The sequence below is a fragment of the Macaca nemestrina genome, chromosome 9, assembly GCF_043159975.1.
Source record: "Macaca nemestrina isolate mMacNem1 chromosome 9, mMacNem.hap1, whole genome shotgun sequence".
Taxonomy (NCBI): Eukaryota; Metazoa; Chordata; class Mammalia; order Primates; family Cercopithecidae; genus Macaca; species Macaca nemestrina.
This window is the reverse complement of record NC_092133.1, coordinates 68,817,970-68,841,349: the sequence shown is the minus strand read 5'-3', so window position 1 is coordinate 68,841,349 and position 23,380 is coordinate 68,817,970. Positions and strand designations below refer to the sequence as shown.

The following is a 23,380-nucleotide window of genomic DNA, read 5'->3' as shown; positions in this document are numbered from 1 at the left end:
TTCTATATGTATTTTTTTGTCTAGAGACAAAAAATCTAGTCTCTAATTTCTTGACATTTAAAAAAATTCCCTTACACTGGTGTTTCCCAACCTCTTTTTCTTCTTCTTTCTTTTTCTTTTTTTTTTTTTTTTTTTTTTTTTTTGAGGCAGTCTTGCTTTGTCAGCTAGGGTGGAGTGCAGTGGCATGATATGATCTTGGCTCACTGCAACCTCCACATCCCAGGTTCAAGCAATTCTCCTGCCTCAGCCTCCCAAGTAGCTGGAATTACAGGCATGTGCCACCACACCTGGCTAATTTTGTATTTTTAGTAGAGATGCAGTTTCACCATGTTGGCCAGACTGGTCTTGAACTCCTGACCTCACATGATCCTCCTGCCTTGGCCTCCCATAGTGCTGGGATTACAAGTGTGAGCCACCACACCCAGCCTCTCTTTTTCTTTTAACACACGCCCTACCTTAATATTATATGGAATTTTGAAACATTAAATACTGTAACTAAAACAGGTGAAAATATTGGAGAAAGGTGCTATGTTGTTTTTAAACTATATATGTTACTTCAGTATCTGCTTTCCAATGTTTCCCCAAGGTTCTTATATATGATTTCAGCTTTTCCACCCACTTGTCTCAATTGTGTTGTTTCGTTCAATGTCGTTTTGTTGTAACATCGATGAATGGGAACAAATCGATTTCCCCCTAGAGCCTCTGTCTGTGCGGAGTTCCCTGTCTGCTTGAGTTTCCCTGAGTACTCCAGTTTCCTCTCATATCCCAAAGATGTACATGTTCAGTGCACTGGCGTGTCTAAATGGTCCCAGTCTAAGTGAGTGGGTGTGTGCCCTTAGATGGAACGGTATCTTGTCTGGGTTGGGTTCCTGCTTTGCACCCAGAGCAGCCAGGATAGTCTCTGATCATCCTCCATCCTGAGCTGGAATAAGCATGTTAGAAAATGAAAGAATGCGGGCCGGGCGCGGTGGCTCAAGCCTGTAATCCCAGCACTTTGGGAGGCCGAGACGGGCAGATCACGAGGTCGGGAGATCGAGACCATCCTGGCTAACACGGTGAAACCCCGTCTCTACTAAAAAAATACAAAAAACTAGCCGGTCGACGTGGCGGGCGCCTGTAGTCCCAGCTACTCGGGAGGCTGAGGCAGGAGAATGGCGTAAACCCGGGAGGCGGAGCTTGCAGTGAGCTGAGATCCGGCCACTGCACTCTAGCCTGGGCAGCAGAGTGAGACTCCGTCTCAAAAAAAAAAAAAAAAAAAAAAAAAAAGAAAATGAAAGAATGCAAATTATTGTGAAATAAAAACTCATAAAGTAGATGATAAACAATGCAGTTCAAAAGCTCTCAGTGAGCCTGCCATATTGGTTATTGTTTATGTTTGAACTTCATGGTAGGAGGAGGTACTTATTACAATTTTCACTTTGCAAACATTTATTTCTTGATTTAACCCACCACCACTATGACCACCGACATCTAATAATTCACTAAAAATTGGGTGAATGACTATCTTACTTGTTTTTATCAATCTTTCTTAGATCTATATATAGCTCACATTTATTTCAGTGTTTACTACTAGAAGTGTTTTGGGTCTTTATTTAGAATTTTGGTGATGCTTTTGTTTTTGTTTTGAGATGGAGTCTTGCTCTCTCTCCCAAGCTGGAGTGCAGTGGCACAATCTCCACTTACTGCAGCCTCCACCTCCCAGGTTCAAGCGATTCTCCTGCCTCAGCCTCCTGAGTAGCTGGGATCACAGGCGTGCCCCACCATGCCCAGCTAATTTTTGTATTTTTAGTACAGTCGGGGCTTTACCATGTTGGCCAGGCTGGACTTGAACTCTCAGCCTCAGGTGATCTGCCCACCTCGGCCTCCCAAAGTGCTGGGATTACAGGTGTGAGCCACCACGCCCAGCCATGGTGATGTTTTTGTGACCAGAAATATGCCATAGGAAATTAACTCTCATCTTTATCAATTAGCCTGTGGTAAAATTGGTTTTGTTATGCATTGTTTCACTTAAAGTCTAAGGTCAGTAAATGTTTGCCATGTTGAAAAGCTTTGCAGCTTCCCTATTCCTTTTTTTCTTTTTTGTTTTTCTTAAGTAAATATTGTATAGGATTTTCTTTTATTCAGTACCTTTACATGAACCAAACACAGCTTCCCTATTCTAACTTCCTTCGCACAGCTGGATAGATAGCTTTCTCTGTCTAGTGAAAAGCTCAAGGCTAAGTAAGTATCAGGAAAGGTTAAGTGCTTAGACTTTAAAGGGTTTTTTCTTCATTGCATGCAGAAGAATGTGACACATCAGCCTAGAAAATCACTTGAAAAGATTTCAACAATAATAGAAGCAAAAGACATTATCTGGTCAGCTCTCAGTAAACCAGAAAATTAGTCATAAATTAATTGTAATACCTCAGTTTCTAAATATTCTAGTTAGTGAAGTTTTCCTTTTGTCTAGTTGTACATAGAGGGCTCTATCTTCAGAATAACCACAGTACTGTTGTTTTTTGCCAGCTACCTTGCCACAGTAAACTGTAGCAGATCATGGAGTTCAAAATATAACTTCACAGAATGAAGAAAATGTATGTCCAATAGCATTTAAGTGTTATGCTTCCAGAGCTTTATTTGGAAATGGTAACATTACTATTTTTACCCTAGGGAAAATAGATACTTCTGAGGCAGTGAATTTTATTTTGTTCACTGATTTATATTGGGTATTTTTATATATAAAATATAGTAGATATGTTACAATATACACACACACACACACACAAAGGCATAGTGCTTACCTTTGTGAAGTTTACATTCTTATGAGAATATTCCAATATACTCCTCAGAGTATAGAAGAAAGAAGTAGACCTCATCTAACAATGTTTGTATAAGGGTTAGTATGTACTAGGGTTTGAGTCATATGCCTTGCCTCCCTAGTAGGCATATATACCCAGACTGGTCTTCATTGGGAGTATTTGTAACATAATCTGGGAATGTAAGTGATTTACCTTATTAATTATATAATTACAATTAAACAGAGTGTAGGGCCAAAAAATGTAGTTAAAGAAGCACAAGCTAGGGTAATACTTTTAGCAAAAACAAAGAGAAAAATAAATAAATAAAAACAAACAAAAAAACTTTTAGCAAAAACAATACAGGGTCAACCAGAGGGCTGAGCAGTTGCCAGCCTGACCACAATCTAAACCATCACTTATTCCTAGAAACACAAATGAGGGCCAGGCGCGGTGGCTCAAGCGTGTAATCCCAGCACTTTGGGAGGCCAAGACGGGTGGATCACGAGGTCAGGAGATCGAGACCATCCTGGCTAACATGGTGAAACCCCGTCTCTACTAAAAAATACAAAAAACTAGCCGGGCAAGGTGGCTGAGGCAGGAGAATGGCGTAAACCCGGGAGGCGGAGCTTGCAGTGAGCTGAGATCCGGCCACTGCACTCCAGCCTGGGTGACAGAGCAAGACTCCGTCTCAAAAAAAAAAAAAAAAAGAAACACAATTGAGACCCTAGAGAAACAGAGCGTAGGACTTTTGTCTTGCATACTGAAATGCTATAGAGTTGAAAGCCCACTAACATATTGCGTAGAAGGCTGGGCACGGGTGGCACATGCCTGTAATCCCAGCACTTTGGGAGGCCGAGGTGGGTGGATCATGAGGTCAGGAGATTGAGACCATCCTGGCCAACGTGGTGAAACCCCATCTCTACTAATAATACAAAAAACTAGCCGGGCATGGTGGTGCCTGCCTGTAGTCCCAGATACTCAGGAGGATGAGGCAGGGGAATCGTGAACCAACGAGGTGGAGGTTGCAGTAAGCCAAGATTGTGCCACTGCACTCCAGCCTGATGATAGAGCGAGATTCTGTCTCAAAAAAAAAAAAAAAAAAAAACCTTATTGCGTAGAATGTCCATGAGGGAAAATATTATAAAGCAGATTAGGAGTTTCATACATATGTTCCTACACATGGCCTACACCCAAATGCAGAAGAAAAGAGATGTAAAAGATAGTCGTATCTAAGATACTCTAGAAGGCTCTCTTTTGTTTGACATTGATGTGGGACTATTTGTAGACTTTGGGCCAAGATGTGCCAAGACTGTTCCTGTTTGCCAGTCAGCAGTTCCTCATGTGAGGAGACCAATAGACTCTTGTGAAAGAATGCCACCTAACATGTAGTAAGTGTTCTGTAAGTGGCTAGTAATACTGAATCCATTCTTTCCATATCATGGCATAAGTCTAGTGCTATGGTTTCATTATACACCACCCCAACCAAAGTTCATGTATTGGAAATTTAATTGCTGTTATATCACTGTTAAGAGGCAGGGCCTTTAAGAGGTGATTAGGTCATGAGGGCTCTGCTATCATAAATGCATTAATGTCATTATCATGAAAGTGGCTATTACTGTGGTAGTGGGCTCCTGGTAAAAGGATAAGTTTGGCCCCCATTTACCCTCTGTCTTACATGCTTGCTTGCCCATCCACCATGAAAGGACCCCTGCCAGATATTGGTGCCATGCTCTTGGACTTCCCAGCCTGCAAAACCAAGAGCCAAATAAACTTATTCTTTATCAATTATCCAATCTGTGGTATTCTTTTATACCAGCAGAAAATGGACCAAGACGTCCAGTAGAATAAGTACCTTCTTATTGATGACCTCCTTATGTAAAATTTCATCAGTCAGTACTGTGTCTTCCCAACTACATTTGTACTTCTTTGAGGAAGCGTGACTAGCAGCAAGAGTATAGGCTTTAGTGCTAATGAGGTCTTGGTTAAAATTGTGGTTCCACCACTTACTGGCTATGTGACATTTGACAGGTTATTTATTCTTTCAGAGCCTGGCTCCTCATTTGTAAAACAGGGCAATGGTTAAGTGAGATGATGTTTGTAATGGGCTGAATTGTATCCCCTCAAAATTCCAAAATTCCTATGTTGATGTCCCAACTCCCAGTATCTCAGAATATGACTTTACTTGGAGATAAGGTCTTTAAAGAGGTGATTGCATTAAATGAGGGGTGAGAGTGGGCCCTAATCCAACCTGATTGGTGTCCTTATAAGAAGAAGAAATTTGGGCACAACAAAAAGACCCAAGAGACAATCACGTGAAGAGGCAGGCAGAGGGCAGTCATCTGTATGCTAAGGAGAGAAGCCTCAGAGGAAACCAACCCTGCTGGCCCCCTGAACTTACACTCGTATAGCCTCCAGAACCTATGAGAAAAAGTCCCAGTCTGTAGTATTTTGCTATGGGAGCCTTAGCAAACTAATAAAATATTTCATACCTAACACCACCTGGCATGCACTGTGCCTTTAGTAAGTGTGTTCACCTTCCCATTGATACCCACTGCCACCTAGCACGGTGGCGGGCATATAAATAGGTCATCTCACTTGGGTGATGGAAAGGCCTTACTTTCATTTTGAAATTGTTTTCTGATAAAACATCTGGAAAATGGCAGCAATTTTTGTTTTTATGAAACACTTTTAATTTTACTTTTCTAAGGTTAGGTAATTTCTCCACTCATTGAGTATGAAATACAATCTCATCATCACAGCCAAGAGGAAAACAGAAATGATTCATAGTATCTTAATAACTTTTGTATGGGTTTTATAATTCCACCATTCTTTCTATCCATCTCTCACTAGTTTCATTTCATTACTTACCTACTTTAAAACTTCAGATGCAGGAGATTTATTGTTCCATTTAGTTATTTCTGTCTTTTTCTCATCACAGTAGCTTTGAAAGTGAAGAGAGTGCTATTTATCTGTCAAACTTAATTTCCAGAGGGGTCAGAGAAAAGGGATAAGTTCATGATCATTTATTGAGTACCTACTATGAGCCAGGCACTTTATATGCCTTCTTTATTTTAATTCTCAACAACCCTGTCAGGTTTAGTGATATTTTACCCATGTTCTGGATGTAGAAACTGAAACACAAAGAGGTAAAAGTCACAGGACTATTATATGGGAGAAGTAGGATTCCAACTCGGGTCTACTTCACACTGTCTTTCAGACTGAACTTTTTACACTATTTCTGTTCTTTGTCTGATTAAGTTATTAATTTTAGTCTGAAATGGCATTTCTGTGCCTGATTTATTTGGGACTCTAAAGAAAAATAAAATTTTCTGAATTTTAGAGACAGAAAAAGACCACATTTCTGGAATATGTACAGTCTACCTTCTTCAGAATCATCTTTTACCAGTTTCTTTGCCACTCAAATCTTATGACTGTGAAGAAATACACTGTTCTTTTGTACCTGCAAGATACTACCTAAACTAGCCATTTAATTATATTTAATCACAAGAATTATTAGCTGCTGGATTTTGTAGCTATTTTAATGCTTTTTTAATTTGGGTCTTTTTTTTTTTCTCATTCTACCCTTTTTTCTTTATTTGGGAACTCAAAAAACAGGCTTAAAAGTGACAAGAATATAGAGTTAGTTTTTAAAATTCTCTTTTAAGGTTATTAAAAATTTCATCTAAGGCTACTGAGAACTGTTGAGTTCCTTGGAGATAGGTGCCAAATCCAATTCCAGTTAATATATTCATTGATTTCTTAATGACTGTAGCAGGTAGGATGTCAGTCAAAACTGAAAGGTATTAGAAAATTATTTGAAAGATTATGGTTAATTTTAATTTGAGAGGGATAAGGGGGGAAAGGAGCTGTCATGTCAAAGCAAAAACTAATTTGTAGAAGAAAGAAGCAGCCAACTCCAGAATATAAGCCAAGGACACTGAAAAGGTATCATCTAATAGAATTCCAGTCTGTAGGATGATCTTGTGTATAAGTTGGGATTCACGTGCTTATCAAATAACCAATAAAATTGTTACATTTTGGCTGGGCACGATGGCTCACACCTGTAATCACACCACTTTGAGAGGCCAAGGCAGGCAGATCACCTGAGGTCAGGAGTTCGAGACCAGCCTGGTCAACATGGCAAAACCCTGTCTCTGCTAAAAATACAAAATTAGCCAGACGTGGAGGCACATGTCTGTAATTCCAGCTACTGGGGAGGCTGAGGCAGGAGAATCACTTGAACCCAGGAGGCAGAGGTTGCAGTGAGCTGAGATCATGCCATTGCACTCCAGTCTCATGCCATTACACTCCAGGGTGACAAGAGCGAAACTCCATCTCAAAAAAAAAAAAAAATTGTTACATTTTAAGAAGCCTGAGTGTCAATTATCTAAAGGTAAATTAGGTATGATTCAGAGGATAACAGTAACTGATTTAGGCCAGGCGCGGTGGCTCAAGCCTGTAATCCCAGCACTTTGGGAGGCCGAGACGGGTGGATCACGAGGTCAGGAGATCGAGACCATCCTGGCTAATATGGTGAAACCCCGTCTCTACTAAAAAATACAAAAAACTAGCCGGGCGAGGTGGCGGGCGCCTGTAGTCCCAGCTACTCGGGAGGCTGAGGCAGGAGAATGGCGTAAACCCGGGAGTCAGAGCTTGCAGTGAGCTGAGATCCGGCCACTGCACTCCAGCCTGGGCGACAGAGCGAGACTCCGTCTCAAAAAAAAAAAAAACAAAAAAAAAATACAGTAACTGATTTATATTTCAGTCACTGTTTATATTTCAGTCTTCAAGAAAAAAATATTGAGGTTAACTAGATTTGTTCAATCAGAAAGAAAAAGGGAAATATAAAGAACTATGATAATTATTCTCATCTGTCAGTAAGAATAGAGACAAGGCCAGGTGCAGTGGCTCACGTCTGTAATCTCAGCACTTTGGGAGGCTGAGGCAGGTGGATCACCTGAGGTCAGGAGTTCGAAACCAGCCTGGCCAACATGGCAAAACCCCATCTCTACTAAAAATACAGAAAATTAGGCCAAGCGCGGTGGCTCATGCCTGTAATCCCAGCACTTTGGGAGGCCGAGTGGGTGGATCACCTGAGGTCAGGAGTACAAGACTAGCCTGGCCAACATGGTGAAACCCCATTTCTACTAAAAATACAGAAATCAGCCAGGTGTGGTGGCACGTCCCTGTAATCCCAGCTACTTGGGAGGCTGAGGCATGAGAACTGCTTGAGCCCAGGAGGTGGAGGTTGCAGTGAGCCAAGATCGCACCATTGCACTCCAGTCTCGGCAACAGAGTGCGACTCTGTCTGAAAAAAAAACCAAAAACACAAAACAAAAAAACAGAAAATTAGTCGGGCGTGGTGGCATACACCTATAATCCCAGCTACTTGGGAGGCTGAGGCACAAGAATCACCTGAACCCAGGAGGCGGAGGTTGGAGTGAGCCACGATCACACTGCTGCACTCCAGCCTGGGTGACAGAGTGAGACTTCGTCTAAAAAACAAAACAAAACAAAAAGAGACAAAAAAAAAAAAAAAAGAAGAAGAAGGTATTAAGTTAAATATCAAGGAGTTTTTTTAAAAAATATATAACTAAACTAAATGATTAAAAGTACCTAAAGAGATTCTAGAGTCACCCACCCTTTAAATCATCAAGTTGACATCTTTCTACCCATCTTTTTAAAGCACTGAAGTAGAATGAAATCTGTCTGATGCAACAAAGAATTGTATCAAGGGACATGCCTCAGCTCCTTTCCTGGCCAAAATATTATAGAAAAGGAGACCAGAAGGCAAGAAGGCTTTCAAACACTTGCTGGAACTAGAACACTCATTGGCAAAGTAGGTTTCTTTTTGCACTGATAGCCCAGTTTTGTTTATTTTGTTTTCTGGGGAAGTGTAAACTAAATGATGAGGCTTGACTCTTGATTTAATTAAATCCAAGAAACAAAATGAGATGTTCAGTGACATTTCCTTTAGTTTTGTACTTCCACTTTGCCTCTACAAAGCAGAATGTGGATAGTTTCTTAGGGGTTTTCAGTTTGACTTTTCCAAAAATTGGAAGAGTTTGTAAAGAGTACAGTAGTCCTCCCTTATCTGCAATTTCTCTTTCTGAAGTTTCAGTTACCTGCAGTCAACTGTAGTTCAAAAATATTAAATGGAAAATTCCAGAAATAAACAGTTCATAAGTTTCAGATTGCATACCTTTCTGAGTAGCGTGATAAAATCTCCTGAGGTCCCACTTGCTCCACGGAGACACGAATGATCTCTTTGTCAGCATATAGAGGCTGTCTGCACTGCCCCCTCCGTAGTCACTTAGTAGTCATCTCTGTTACCAGATTGACTGTTGGAGTGCTTGTGTTTAAGTAACCTTTATTTTATTTACTAATGGCCCCAAAGCACAAGAGTAGTGATGCTGGCAATGTAGATGTGCCAAAGAGAAGCTGTAAAGTACTTCCTAAAAGGTTGAAAGTTCTCAACTTAATGTAAAGGAAAGGAAAAAATTGTATGCTGTGGTTGCTAATATCTATGGTAAGAATAAATCTCCTAGCTGGGAAATTATGAAGAAGGAAAAAAAATTATGCTAATTTTGCTGATATATCTCATTATAGCCACCGTGTGTGATAAGTGCTTAGTTAAGATGGAATAGGCTTTAAATATGTGAGTGAAAGACCTGAACAAAGGCCAGGCGTGGTGGCTCATGTCTGTAATCCCAGTACTTTAGGAGGCTGAGGCAGGAGGATCACCTGGGGTCAGGAGTTTGAGACCAGCCTGGCCAACGTGATGAAACCCTGTCTCTACTAAGAATACAAAAATTAGCCAGGTGTGGTGGCGGGTGCCTGTAATCCCAGCTACTAGGGAGGCTGAAACAGGAGAATCAATTGAACCCGGGATGCGGAGGTTGCAGTGAGCCAAGATCGTGCCACTGCACTCCAGCCTGGGTGACAGAGTGAGACTCCATTTCAAAAAAAAAAGAAAGACCTGAATAGAAACATGTTCCATGTGATGGCAAATAGGTTCAGTACTATTCTTGGTTACAGGCATCCACTGAGTATCTCAGAATGCATCTCCCAGGGATAAGAATGACTGCCATACTTGTTTCTTTTGGATATTTATAACTTCAATGAGTCAAGTATATGTTTAAAGGTTTTTAAAAAAAAAAAAAAAAACACTATGGGCTGGGCATGGTGGCTCATGCCTATAATCCCAGCACTTTTGGAGGCCAAGGTAGGAGGATCACTTGAGGCCAGGAGTTCAAGCCTGGCCAACATGGCAAAAATAGAAAAAAATTAGAAAAATAGAAAAAAATTAGCCAGGTGTAGTGATGCAAGCCTGTAATCCCAGCTACTTGGGAGGCTGAGGCCTGAGAATCATTTGAACCCAGGAGGTGGAGGGTGCAGTGAGCCAAGATCACACCACTGCACTCCAGCCTGGGTGACAGAGCAAGACTCCATCTCAAAAAGCATTTTTTTTCCTCAGGAGTTTTTATGTCAGTCACCCATGTCTTGATGTCAACATTCTTTGAAACTAATTCTGTTTTCTCTATGTATACACATCATGGGGTAGGTCCAGTATCTTGCCCTTATGAGATCCGGTTAGCTCTCAGGGTGAGCTAGTTTAACGAGAAAATGGATAAAATTCAAAGCCAAACTCTCATTTAATTTCTTGCAATTCCCTTTGTTCTCTACATCTCAAGTTTGCTATCATTTATGGCTTATAGGTTCTCTGGCGGTAAAGTCAAACTGATAATACTATATAGTTATGTATCACTTAATGATGAATTCTGAGAAATGCATTGTTAGATGATCTCGTCATTGTGCAAACATCATAGTGTGCATTTACACAAACCTGGATGTTATAGCTTACTATATACCTAGGCTATATGGGATAGCCTGTTGGTCCTACGCTACAAACCTATACAGCATGTTACTGTACTGAAATAATTACTGTATTTTGCTAGTACAGTATTTGTAGAAAAACATAAAGCATTTAGTCAACATGTACTGCCTTCTCCTTGTAAAAGTCTGGTGAGGAAATGCTACAGCAAGCATTATTTAACCTAATGTGTATACGTATGTGTGTATGTATACGTGTGTGTGCGTGCTCATGCACACGTGTATAAAAGAACTGTAACAATTCTTTTTTTTTTTTTTTTTTTTCTTTTGAGCCAGAGTCTTGCTCTGTCACCCTGGCTAGAGTGCAGTGGTGCAATCTCGGCTCACTGCAACCTCTGCCTCTTGGGTTCAAGTGATTCTCCTGCCTCAGCCTCCTGAGTAGCTGGGATTACAGGCATGTGCCACCACACCTGGCTAATTTTTGTATTTTCAGTAGAGACGAGGTTTCACTATGTTGGCCAGGCTAGTCTTGAACTCCTGACCTCAGATGATCCACCTGCCTCGGCCCCCCAAGGTGCTGGGATAACAGGCGTGAGCCACTGTGCCCGGCCAACAATTCTTTACAAAACAAGGCAATTGTAAAACAATGGTAAGTATTTGTGTAAGTAAACATATCTAAGCATAGAAAAAGCAGAGTAAAAATATGGTATAAAAGATTTTTTAAAATGGTACATCTGTAAAGGCACTTACCATGAATGAGGCTTGCAGGAGTTGGAAACTGGTTTGGTTGGGTCAGTGAATGAATGATGATGTGTGTGAAGGTCTAAGACATTGCTGTACCTTACCGCAGACTTTATATACACTGTACACTTAGAGTATACTAAATTTATAAAACAAAGTAACTGCATTACAACCTCACAACATCAGTAGGTGATAGGAATTTTTCAGTTCCATGATAATCTTATGGGAATGTCATTATATATACAGTCTGTCATTGACTGAAATGTCCTTATGCAGCACATGACTGTATATGGTAGAATCTCCATGGTTATGTAAATCTCCTTTGTAAATGCAACCTTGATAATATCTTGATAATTATTCCGTAAAAGTGTGCCAGAAAGTACTTTTTTGTTTCATGCTTTTTGGAGAATGGAGGAAAAGTTTTAAGAGTGACACTTTGTAGCTTAAATATATTATGTGGGCAAAAATTTTTAAAGGCGTTATCACTTCTGAATCTGACCTTTCAGATGGATCATTAAAAGTGAGGCTGCACGCGGTGGCTTACGCCTGTAATCCCAGCACTTTGGGAGGCCGAGGCAGGCAGATCACCTGAGGTTGGGAGTTCAAGACCAGCCTAACCAACATGGAGAAACCCCATATTTACTAAAAATACAAAATTTGCCGGGCGTGGTGGCACATGCCTGATATCCCAGCTACTCGGGAGGCTGAGGCAGGAGAGTCACTTGAACCTAGAAGGCAGAGGTTGTGGTGAGCCCAGATCATGCCATTGCACTCCAGCCTGGGCAACGAAAGCGAAACCCCATCTCAAAAAAAAAAAAAAAAGTGCAGAAGACTCCTAGAGATTGATATTTTTCTTTGATTTGCAGATAGCTTTGCAATTCCAAAGTCAATGATACTTTAGGGATGCCTTTGTAATATTTGTCAATTCCCAGGATTTTCCTGTTATCAGATATCTTTAATGTTACATTCTAAGTTCATTTTAAACTGGCCACAAGATAAAAGGAGCTCATAAATAAGTCATGAAGGTTTGATTTTTCTCCAGTGGAAGCTTTTCCTCAATCAGTCTTTCATACAGTCTTAGCAACATCTTTTTAGTAGAACCCAGGTGCCTCTCAACTTATGAATGAGCTCTATACCAGAGTATAAAAAGTTCTTAGGTCATTTATTTGGAATTCAGAATGCAGGAATAGTTAAATTTTTAGTCTCACAACAGAATATTCAAGGTACCACAGAAAGGTAATACAGTAAAATGAAAAGTAGTATAGAAGAAGGTGATTACAACTTTATAGTTCAGTGTTTCATCTATGTATAAGTCTGTCAGTCTCAAGCACATGTGTGGCATATATTCAAACAAAAGTTTGAGTACATACTACATAATAAAAATATTAGCTAGCATTTCCTGAGAGCTTACCATAAGTCAGACACTATTCTAAGTGCTTTATGTACAGATGCTCCTTGACTTATGATGATGTTTCAGTAAATCCGTCATAAGTCAGAAATGCACTTAACCAGCTGCTTGGGAGGCTAAGGTGGAAGTATTACCTGAGTCCGAGGAGGTCAAGGCTACAGTGAGCTGTGATTGCCCCACTGCACTCCAGCCTGGGTGACAGAGTGAGACCCTGGCTCAAAAAAAAACAGAAGAAAAGAAATACATTTAATACCCCAATAAACCCACCATAAAGTTGAAAAATTGTTAAGTGAGACCATTGTAAGTTGGGGGCTGTCTGTACATTGTTTCATTTGGTCTTCACAATGCTATGATGTTAGTATTTAACAAATGAGGACATTGAGGCACAAAGAGGCTAAATAACTTGGTCAAAGTCTCACACATGATAAAGGTGGAGCTGAGATTTGATTCCAGGCAGTCTGGCTCCAGAGTCTTTTTTTTTTTTGAGATGGAGTGTTTCACTCATGTTGCCCAGGCTGGAGTGCATGGCATGATCTCAGCTCACTACAACCTCTGCCTCCCTGGTTCAAGCGATTCTCCTGCCTCAGCCTCCCGAGTAACTTGGACTACAGGTGCCCACCACCACACCCGGCTAATTTTGTGTATTTTTAGTAGAGACGTGGTTTCACCATGTTGGCCAGGCTGGTCTCAAACTCCTGACCTCAGGTGATCCTCCTGCCGTGGCCTCCCAAAGTGCTGGGATTACAGGCGTGAGCCACTGTGCCCGGCTCAGATTCTTTTCTTAACTACTAATAATTTACACTAGTTTTCCAGGAACTGTGCTAAATGCTTAAGATACAAGGATGAGAAAAACATTGTTCTGCTTCCAAGAAGCTTATAAAGGTAGGATAAATGAAAGAAATGCTTGCACAGTGCATAGGTAAAGTACAGTTGTAGGGATATGTATATGGTACAATGAGAACATAAACTGGGACCTGTGAATCAGTCTGTGAAGTAAGAGAGTAGAGGACTGCTCAGTTTTCTCAGAGGTGGCATTATTTGAGTCAATTCTAACTCTGAAATTCATTCTATCTAAAGATCAGGTAGTGGATTTTCATTTGCTCTTTGTTACAGTTGGGGAATACCCAAGAAGAGGCATTAGAGCACTCGGTAAATTCTGGGGCTGGAGCCAAGAGACCGTGATAGAGAAATGACCTTTCTTATCAAGTTTGTCCCAAGCCAGGCTTAAATTGATATATCGTCTAGGTTTTCTCATGCTGGTAAAGAGACTCTGTGCCTCAGGGCCAGGTCTGCAAAGATCATTAAGAATCAGATTAAAATTAGGGAGCAAGACAAAATGAGAGAAAGTTTCTCTAGGTTCTCCCAGACCTCTCTGGGCCTATAGGCAGATCAAATTTGGCCTCTAGATCAGCTTGGACAAAATGATGTCCAGGGTATCTGAGTAGGTCTTTTCATTTTTATCCCTCTTATAGCCATCTTTACCTGCAGGTGCCTTTTTAGAGTTATGGTCTTTGGAACTTAGGGACTTTTTTTTTTTTTTTTTTTGAGATGGAGTCTGGCTGTGTTGCCAAGCTGGAGTGCTGTGGTGCAATTTCGGCTCACTGCAACCTCCGCCTCCCAGGTTCACGCCATTCTCCTGCCTCAGCCTCCCGAGTAGCTGGGACTACAGGCGCCCGCCACCTCGCCTGGCTAGTTTTTTGTATTTTTTAGTAGAGACAGGGTTTCACTCTGTTAGCCAGGATGGTCTCGATCTCCTGACCTCGTGATCCGCCCGTCTCGGCCTCCCAAAGTGCTGGGATTACAGGCTTGAGCCATTGCACCCGGCCAGGGACATTTTAAAATAAAGAATGATTGCTCATGATGACTGTGCTAATGAGTGGAAAGAAACTTGCTTTTTTTCCTTCTTTTAACCAACTTAGCCTCAGTTAACTAGTAGATGTAATTTTTTTTCTTTCTTAGAAGAAAAAGAGATTTAAAAAAAATAGATCTAGCCTCTGGCTTGCTACCCAGCCTTGGAGGAGTCTAGGAAGTCTCCTAGGAGCCAGTCCTAGCCAATGTCCTAGGAGCCAGAGCCAGCTCTACAGTCATTTGTGAATGAATTATGCATCATGTGCAGCCTTTTGAATTCATACTTTGAGCAAATACCACTTCAAAGGGTCATAAATTACATCAGGTTATTATCCTCTGAATTCATTTAACAGCACAGAAATGAATATTTGTCAAGTCTCTTTTATTTCTCATTATTTTTCCTATTATTGGATGCCTTTTCTCCCTCCCCACCCATAATCTCTTCATCTGTTTTGTATCAATCTGCTACACATTAACATGAATGTGTTTTTTTATTAAAGCCACATGACTAATGAAATATAAACTAGTTCTGTCATTTCTAAGCATGAGGCGGGGGGAGAGAGAGAGAGAGAGAGAGAGCTGTGCAAAATAAAAACAAAAGTACATTCTAGGTTACAAACTATCTTTTTAAAGAAGTAAAAGTGCATTCTAGGGAAACAGAGCACCAATACAAAGAAGGAAGGAAAAAGATGGTGCTTTTGGGAAACAAAAACAGAATGCAGTAGCCAGGCCATGAAATATTTTGAATGGTGCACTGTAGGTATTTGGACACTTTATCCTACAAGCTATAGGGAACCATTGAAAGGTATGAAGTGAGAAGTGGTATGATCAGATTTGGATTTTTAGAAAGATCACTCTAGCAACACTGTAAAATATGGATTAGCAAAGAGGGAAAATAGATAGTTATTGCAGTTGTTTAAGGAGAAAATCATAAGGTAGTCTTAGGAAAGGTGAGAGAGAAAAGGGAGTCAATTTGGCAGTTGGCAGTTTGGCAATTGGCATGAAAGAATAGAATTCAGGTAATCCCATTCACTGAGATAGAGAACATAGGAGGAGAAGTAGTTTTGCTTAAAGAAATGTTGAGTTCTCTCTTGGACATTTTGAGTTTGAAGTATTCATGAGACACCTCAATAGCTTTCTCTAGAGGCAATTGGATATATGTATTTGGCAATCAGTGATGTGGGTCCAATTAGAGATACGGTATTATTAGCATATAGGAGTCAGTCGATATATTGGGAATTAATGAACTCACTTAAGTACAATGTATAATTTACTTGAAGCAAAAAAGAAAGTGAGGGACAGAGTGCTATCCTTATATTTAAGTTGTACAGAACAAAGTAAATGGGCCAGGATGGGCCAGAGATCAGAAGGATGGGTCTCAGCCAGATCACTCTCATATCCAGCTAAGGATGTGACGCACAAGGGTAAAGAAACAGGAAATTACTGGTATTGGTGAGATAAGGTTGTAAAGAGACAGCTGTAAAAAATGTTTTCAGGAGTAAGTGCACAATAAGCATTTGTCAAAAAACTAATCAATATACAATAAGGTTATTTGGTTTTTTGGTTTTTTGGTTTTGGTTTTGGTTTTGTTTTTGAGATGGAGTCTCGCTCTGTGGCCCAGGCTGGAGTGCAGTGATGTGATCTCCACTCACTGCAACCTTCACCTCCCAGGTTCAAGCAATGCTCTAAAAGCTTGACTAGGCGGGGCGATCCTATTCTGAGCTCACTCACGTGGCTGTAGGCAGTAGGCTCCAGTTCCTCTCTTAGTGAACCTCTTCATAGGGCTCTCATGATCTGGCAGCTGGCTTCCCACAGCACAGCCAACGGAGAAGCCACACTGTCTTGTATAATCTGATCTCAGAAGTGGCATTCCATCACTTCTGCCTTATCCTTTTGGTTACAGATGGCTTCTGGTCCATTGTGGAAGGGGATTACACAAGGAGTAGGGGAACATTGGGAATATTCATATACAGGTTACCTCCTATACATACTCACTGCCTTCCTCAGATTATAGGATTGGCCTCAGAAGGGCTGTGTCAAAACCAGTTCCAGCATCAGAATATTAGACTCATTGCAAAGACCATGCCAGCAGTTTATCTTGCTACCGAGTGGTGATTTTATTTCAGACCTCATTGCCTTTCTCTACCCACTGGTGCTATTCAAAGTCACCACAATCCTCCCCCACATGATTCATTAGCCTTGAGTCTAGTGAATAGAGAGTTGCAGCCTCATGCCCTTCCTTCCCAGAAGACGCTTGCTTCCTAGTAGTATTCCAGCACTGTAGATCAGTAGTTTCTCCCTGTGTCACCAGCACCCACCTACATATCCTTATGATCCAGACTATCCAATGCCTGCTGTATTCCAGTCCCAGCCCCTTCTGTCTCCAGAGAAATGTGTCCTCCTCTGCAGCTTTTGAATTGATGAGGAAAGCTCATCAGGAGGCCAGGGTGGGAGGATCACTTGAGTCTAGGAGTTCGAGACCAGCCTGGGCAACATAGTGAGACCCATCTCTATTACCAAAAAAAAAAAAAAAAAAATTGACCAAGCACAGTGGCATACATACTCACCATCTTCCCCAGATTATCGGATTGGCCTCAGGAGGGCTGTTTCAAAACCAGTTCCAGCATCATAGTGTTAGACTCATTGCAAAGACCATGCCAGCAGTTTGTCTTGCTACCCAGTGGTGACTTTATTTCAGACCTTTTATTTTCAGGGTATAGAGGTTTATTTAGTCCCTAATGTGCTATGCACCATGGTTTATTGTTGCCATTAGTAGCAGAAGTATTGGACATTTTAAATAAATGTCATTTTATAGCCAGAAAGATATGTTTCATTTCCAGCTTTTAATTTGTTCCCTCAATTTGAGACAAATGTCTATTAATATCCCTTGGAAATTTAGTATCCATCATGGCAGTGTCTTGTAGCTTATTTTCTATGATACTTTATAATAAACTTGGGAAATTTCCACTGTGATACATTGATAGTGTCTAAAAAACTTAATAGATAACTTTTTACTCCAGATTCAAGGATTGTATTTTCATGATACATAGAACACATGATGACATATTAAAACACTTTTAATAAGTGAATAATGTGTCACTTAATGAGAGCCCTGTTGGTGTCTGAATTTTTTATTTCTTTGGTCTAATGAACTTTGATTTTTTTTCTTTTTTTTTTTTTTTGAGACAGAGTCTCGCTCTTATTGCCCAGGCTGGAGTGCAGTGGCACGATCTCGGCTCACTGCAACCTCCGCCTCCCGGGTTCAAGCTTTTCCTGCCTCAGCCTCCTGAGTAGCTGGGATTATAGGCGCCCCCCACCACGTCCTGCTAGTTTTTGTACTTTCAGTAGAAACAGGGTTTCGCCATGTTGGCCAGGCTGTTCTCCAACTCCTGACATCAGGTGATCCACCTAACTCGGCCTCCCAAAGTGCTGGGATTACTGGCATGAGTCACCGCACCTGGCCAAACTTTGATCTTTTAATCAGAAACTTGCTGCTGTTTGGTTATCTTCTTACCTAATTTCCAAGTATTCACTTAGGTGCAAACTCTGATCTTACTCATCTGTGATACTAACCAAAGTAATTGGAACAAACTCTGAGATCTATTAGGTATTCCCTTATCAGCTTATACTGAACTACATTTTTCCCAAAACTCCTAGCATTTCTCACTCAGTAGATGTATATCAACTTGAATTTGACTATGATTTTTTGTTTTTTTAAATGTTATTTATTTATTTTGAGATGGAGTCTCACTCTGTTGCCCAGGCTGGAGTGCAGTGGTATGATCTCAGCTCACTGCTACTTTCGCCTCCCAGGTTCAGGCAGTTCTCCTGCCTCACCCTCCTGGATAGCTGGGACTACAGGGGTGCACCACCACGCCTGGCTAATTTTTGTATTTTTAATAGAGACATGGTTTTGCCATGTTGGCCAGGCTAGTCTCAAACTCTTGACCTCAGGTGGTCCACCCGCCTCAGCCTCCCAAAGTGCTGGGATTACAGGCATGAGCCACTGTGCCTAGCCCATGACAACTTTTTTTTTTTTTTTTATGTGAGACGGAGTTTCACTCTTGTTGCCCAGACTGGAGTGCAGTGGCATGATCTCAGCTCACCACAACCTCCACCTCCCTGGTTCAAGCGATTCTCCTGCCTCAGCCTCCCAAGTAGCTGGAATTACAGGCGTGTGCCACTACACCAGGCTAATTTTGTATTTTTAGTAGAGACAGGGTTTCTCCATGTTGGTCAGGCTGGTCTCGAACTCCCGACCTCAGGTGATCCGCCCACCTCGGCCTCCCAAAATGCTGGGATTACAGGCGTGAGCCACTGTGCCCAGCCCACGATAACTTTTTTTTTTTTTTTTTTTTTTTTTTTTTAATGTGAGACAAAGTTTCACTCTTGTTGCCCCGGCTGGAGTGCAATGGCATGATCTCAGCTCACCACAACCTCCACCTCCCTTGTTCAAGCGATTCTCCTGCCTCAGCCTCCCGAGTAGCTGGGATTACAGGCATGTGCCACCACACCAGGCTAATTTTGTATTTTTAGTAGAGACAGGGTTTCTCCATGTTGGTCAGGCTGGTCTTGAACGCCCGACCTCAGGTGATCCACCCACTTCGGCCCCCCAAAGTGCTGGGATTACAGGCATGAGCCACCACACCTGGCCAGCACGACTACTTTTTAAATTTGAATCTAAAGTAATGTTGGGGCCGGGTACAGTAGCTCACGCCTGTAATCCAAGCATTTTGGGAAGCAGCAGCAGATCACCTGATGTCAGGAGTTTGATACCAGCCTGACCAACATGGCAAAACCCCATCTCTACAAAAAATACAAACATTAGCCAGGCGTGGTGGCACGCACCTTCAATCCCAGCTACTCAGGAGGCTGAGGCAGGAGAATTGCTTGAACCACGGAGGTGGAGGTTGCAGTGAGCCGAGATCTTGCCACTGCACTCCAGCCTGGGTGACAAGAACAAAACTCCATCTCAAAAAAGAATAAAAATAAAGTAGGCCGGGTGCGGTGGCTCATGCCTGTAAACCCAGCACTTTGGGAGGCCAAGGTGGGTGGATCACCTGAGGTCATGAGTTCGAGACCAGTCTGACCAACATGGTGAAACCCTGTCTCTACCAAAATTACAAAAAATTAGTTCAGCGTAGTGGTGCAAGCCTGTAATCCCAGCTACTTGGGAGGCTGAGGCAGGAGAATCACTTGAACCCGGGAGGCAGGGGTTGCAGTGAGCCAAGAATGTGCCATTGCACTCCAGCCTGGGTGACAAGAACAAAACTCCATCTCAAAAAAGAATAAAAATAAAGTAGGCCGGGTGCGGTGGCTCATGCCTGTAAACCCAGCACTTTGGGAGGCCAAGGTGGGTGGATCACCTGAGGTCATGAGTTCGAGACCAGTCTGACCAACATGGTGAAACCCTGTCTCTACCAAAATTACAAAAAATTAGTTCAGCGTAGTGGTGCAAGCCTGTAATCCCAGCTACTTGGGAGGCTGAGGCAGGAGAATCACTTGAACCCGGGAGGCAGGGGTTGCAGTGAGCCAAGAATGTGCCATTGCACTCCAGCCTGGGCAACAAGAACAAAACTTCATCTCAGAAATAAATAAATAAATAAGTAAAATAAAGTAATGTTGGGATTTTTTCAGTGCTCTGGAAATTGTACTGTGTGGTTTACTGATCTTGTCTTATACTGGCTTCAAAGAGCCCGTGAGTCTTTTTTCCTCCACCTGGAAAGGTTAATTAAAACTCTGCTAGTGTAATAGCTCCACCGCTTGTCATAAAGAATATTGTGGTATATTCTTGTGCTAACTGTGGATTTGAATTAAGTTTTATAGTTCACTTTTAATATATATCTATCATCCAACAGGGTTAGGATAACTGGGGGAACAATGTCTTTGGTTTTCCTCACTTGTGGATATGTATAACCTCAAATGTGAGGTTAATGTGGTTTTGCATTCAATTTCTGCCAAAGAAAAATAATAAATTGTGGAGTTGCTTGATGTGGTGAGTATACTAAGCCCATTTATTGGCACATGTAATCATTTATTCCCTAAAGCTAATCACATTTTACACACACTTGGTCAACTGGGCCCAGGAGCCTCCTCTGCCTAGTGAAACATAATTAATTTCAAACTGGCGTAATGGGACATACACCCTTCCAGTCTCCTCTAGATCTGCTTTATAGAGGTCATCCGAAAAAGACTCACCTTCCCACTCAGATTTTCAACAGTCACTAGGTCCATCTGTCAGAGGACTCGACGGGACAGATCCTGAGAGGGGAGTAACAGTTACATGATTTTAGTAAATGAATACTGCCAGGCTATAATTAGTATATGTCAAACCCTATTTGTGAGATAGCTTCGAATATAGTATGCATTGCCTAGCGATGGGGATACATTCTGAGAAATGCATTTTTAGGCGATTTCATTGTGCGAACATCATAGAGTGTGCTTACACAAACCTAGACTGCCTGTTGCTCCGAGGCTACAAACTTGTCAAGTATGTTACTGTGCTGAATACCGTCAGGGCAATTGCAACACAACAGCAGGTAATTGTGTATCTAAACATATACACCATCATCTGTGCAGTCTCGGTGATCAAAACATTGTTATGTGGCACATGACTGTATTTGAAATACCTGCCTCTCTCTGCTGGAATGTGACAGAAGAATGTGCCGTTTCCTCATTACGTTACCATGGTGGCATCATTTTTAGCGTATTCAGTTAGGTGGCTCTGATTTAATATACTGTTTAACTTCTCTGCCTCCAAACTGAAAACAATGTGACATATAATCTTGGCCTCATATTTATGTGGTAGTCTTCTCTGGTATGGCAAGGCCATAGATAGCATGTATCCTCCCTAGATGATTTGAGGCTTGTTATTGCCTCCCAGCTTCCTGACAGCTAGAGGAGGAAAAGTGAGAATTTGAATTGTAGTAAAGGGATGAAATTGAAAATAACTAACTGGCCTGGTGCAGTGGCTCATGCTGGTAATCCCAGCACTTTGGGAGGCCGAAGTGGGCAGATCACCTGAGGTCAGGAGTTCAAGACCAGCCTGGCCAACATGGCGAAACCCTGTCTCTACTAAAAATACAAAAATTAGCAAGTCATGGTGGCAGGCGCCTGTAATCCCAGCCACTCAGGAGGCTGAGGCACAACAGTGCTTGAACCCAGGAGGCAGAGGTTGCACTGAGCCTAGATTGCACCACTGCACTCCAGCCTGGGCGACAGAGCAAGACTCTGTCTCAAAAAAAAAAAAAAAAGAAAAAAAATTTTGTAAAGACAGGGTCTCACTATGTCGCCCAGGCTGGTCTTGACCTCCTAGGCTGAAGCAATCCTCCCACCTTGGCCTCCCAAAGTGTTGGGATTAAAGGCATGAGCCACTGCACCTGCTATGTTTCTTAGAGTACCACAGAGAGACCATTAAGTCAGGTTATGTTTTGGCCGGGCGCGGTGGCTCAAGCCTGTAATCCCAGCACTTTGGGAGGCCGAGACGGGCGGATCACGAGGTCAGGAGATCGAGACCATCCTGGCTAACACGGTGAAACCCCGTCTCTACTAAAAAATACAAAAAACTAGCTGGGCGAGGTGGCGGGCGCCTGTAGTCCCAGCTACTCGGGAGGCTGAGGCAGGAGAATGGCGTAAACCCGGGAGGCGGAGCTTGCAGTGAGCCGAGATCGCGCCACTGCACTCCAGCCTGGGTGACAGAGCCAGACTCCGTCTCAAAAAAAAAAAAAAAAAAGTCAGGTTATGTTTTAAATCCTGCAGCCCTAAAGTGTTTCTTTATCTTTATTTTTTTTTCTTTCTGATCATCAAGTTAATTAAGGTTTCTTAAAAAGCAACTTAAGAGACATAAATGATACTTCTCAATTTTCTGATACTTTTTCATTTTTAAAACAGCTAATGAGGAATGTTTCATGCTTAAGTATATTGGTCTGTCTCTACATCGAACCTCAAATTTACAAACATGGCTTTTAGGAGTTCCCACATATGTTTGGGAAGTGGAGTGGGCAAAATCCTGAAGAAGACGGAATTGTTGAAAGCGGGGCTGATACTCCAAAATGTGCCTAATATACTAGACCATAAGGTGCCACAGAGAGCTGGAGAGGGAGTGGGCATCAACATGTATGTGTACCTTTACCAGGCTTTCGTCCACATCTGGTATTTACTAATTCAACACTATTTCCTGAAAATCTGATTTGTGCTCTGTCTCTGCCAGGCACTAAGGAAATAATGGCGGGCCCAACACTCTCTCGTGAAAGTTCTCAGGGAGTGTTTGCAGAGAGACAGGTATTTAACAAACAGTTAAATGACTATGTCATTAAGTGATTTGGAAAAAAAAAAGTAGAGTCCTTTGGAAATGTGTAACAAAAATGTGATCTAATTAGGGGTGGAGAGGTGGTGAAGCAGGAAAAGCTTGTTTGATATGAGTGAGGTTTAAGTGAGCTCCAAGGGATAAAAACAAGGTAACTAGGTGAAGGAGAAGGAAGAGAGCTCCAGGGAAATCAATAGCCGTGCAAAGGCTCTTAGTTAAGAGTGATTGTGATGAATTATGCAGTTAGGTGGCAAGTGAAGTAGTCCCAGCAAAAGACGAGAATGGTGGTGGAGACGGAGAGAGGTGGTCAGATGAGATGATGTTTCTGACAGTGATTGTGGGAATAGAGGTGACTGAAGGTATCAGTGCCAAACAGGTTCTTTTCTGCTTCATACACATTCCGGGGAATGAAACTCTAACAACTTCCAAAGCCTGTGGTTGCATGGCTTTCTCACTGCTAATCTTAAA

At 41.8% G+C, this 23,380-nt stretch overlaps 1 protein-coding gene across 3 annotated transcripts in view; it reads left to right on the top strand.

The window, feature by feature from the left end:
• The window catches only part of LOC105466042 (mitochondrial calcium uptake 1), a 262,886-nt gene that overhangs the window by 164,841 nt on the left and 74,665 nt on the right, over window positions 1-23,380 (top strand). The window lies entirely within an intron of this gene.